The 1,735-nt window shown below is 45.2% G+C and overlaps 1 non-coding gene across 1 annotated transcript; it reads right to left on the reverse strand.

Annotated features, from left to right (window-relative positions):
• Nucleotides 1-919: 919 nt before the first annotated feature.
• LOC119948340 lies at nt 920-1,057 on the reverse strand. The gene has a single exon (XR_005456742.1). It is a non-coding gene; the product is annotated as a small nucleolar RNA SNORA7 (small nucleolar RNA).
• Nucleotides 1,058-1,735: the final 678 nt, after the last annotated feature.

Here is a 1,735-nt window from a genome sequence, read left to right on the forward strand (position 1 = left end):
ATACTTTGCTCTCAGGTAACCATTTTTCAACATCTTATTTGGGGTAACACTGACTGTCAAACAGAGGCTTGTGGGTTGCGATCTATGTTCAAGTAGGGGTGAAATTTTAAGGAACAAGAAAACATTGTGGCTGAAAGGAAAAGCCATCTAAGAAGAAAAATCAGGAGTTTTAAGTTTGATTTTCATATGAAAAGGAAATAAGAAACTTTAAATGGTCCAGTTAAAGCAACTTGGGTAGAAAACTTCTTAGTGGAAAAGCTATGTGAATGATGTAACCAATTAAGCCAGTGTTAGTTATCCAAACCAACCAGTTATAAAAATAATGGACAACCAAATCAAAGTGGAAGTACTCCTCTCCTAGAAATCAAATAAAATTTGATTCTGATATCCAAGTCTATGATCTGAGCCGATCTCCCCCTCTAGATTGTAAACTCTGTTGTGGGCAGGGACTGTGTCTGTTTATTGTGTATTGTACTGTCCCAAGCTTTTAGTACAGTGCTCTGCACACAGTAAGTGCTCAGTAAATAGGATTGATTGACTGATTGTCCTAGGGCCCAATTAGTTTCAGACAGTAGAAAGGTGGCTATCGGCTATCAGCTGGAGGTGTCACTAGGCATATCTAGTTGAGAACCACTCCCAAACCCAGTCTGGTGTGTGGCTCCAAGTGAGACAGGAGGCGAGGGTCTTGTCTTGTTTTGTCTTATGCCGTTGAGTTGTTTCTGACTCATAGCGACACCACAGACACATCTCCCCCAGAACGCCCTGCTCTCCATCTGCAATCATTTTGGTACCGTATCCATAGAGTTTTCTTGGTAAAAATACGGAAGTGGTTTACCATCGTCTCCTTCTGCGTAGTAAACTTGAGTCTTCCCCCTTGACTCACTCCCATGCAGCTGCTACCTAGCACGGGTGAGTTTTGACTTGTAGCAGATTGCCTTCCACTCTCTAGCCACTGCCCAAGCTAGGAATGGAGTGGATAGGCCTCTGCTTGACTCTCCCTCCCATAGTCGAGATTGGTAGAGTACTGGAAACTCTCCAGGTGTGACCCTGAGAGGGGTAGAGGCAAGGGTAGGAAAGTTATAATGGAATCTCCCATCAAGAATGATGGATGAGCCTCAGTCCTAAGAATTCCAGACCAAGAACACGCACAGAGGAATTGATTACATATCGCTACTGGCTTATGTAGCACCACTCTCACTTTCTCATGCCCATCAGTCTTCTTTCCACTGGGCCCAGAAGGCAACAAGCATGTCGGCAGGCAGAGGGGCAGAACATGGCAGAGTGCGGGTAAAGTCTTCCATCCAACCAGGACTTGACCTCACAACACCTGATTCCCAGAGCAGTGCCCTTTATACTAGGCAGACAATAGGGATGATAGGCAAAGAAGCCAGAGGGGAAGAGAGGGAGAGAGATAGAAAACAGGAGGGGAAATTGAGCCCCAACCCTGGACTGGAGCTACATTTAAAGGGCCAGAATCAGGCAGTGCTGGATGAAGGGGGAAGAGGTGGACAGATGATCTGGTCATGGTCCCTTGCCCCTGATCGGGAGATCTAGTTCTATAGGGACACTTCTTGAAGCCAGAAGTGAAGCCATGATGTCAACTCCACTGTTTTGGGGATTTTTTTGGGGGGGTATTTAAGTGCTTACTATGTACCAGGCATTATACTAAGCACTGGGGTAGATTCATTCATTCATCCAATCGTATTTAATGAGAGCTTACTGTGTGCAGAGCACT

The sequence above is a fragment of the Tachyglossus aculeatus genome, chromosome X4 (genome assembly GCF_015852505.1).
Source record: "Tachyglossus aculeatus isolate mTacAcu1 chromosome X4, mTacAcu1.pri, whole genome shotgun sequence".
Lineage (NCBI taxonomy): Eukaryota > Metazoa > Chordata > Mammalia > Monotremata > Tachyglossidae > Tachyglossus > Tachyglossus aculeatus.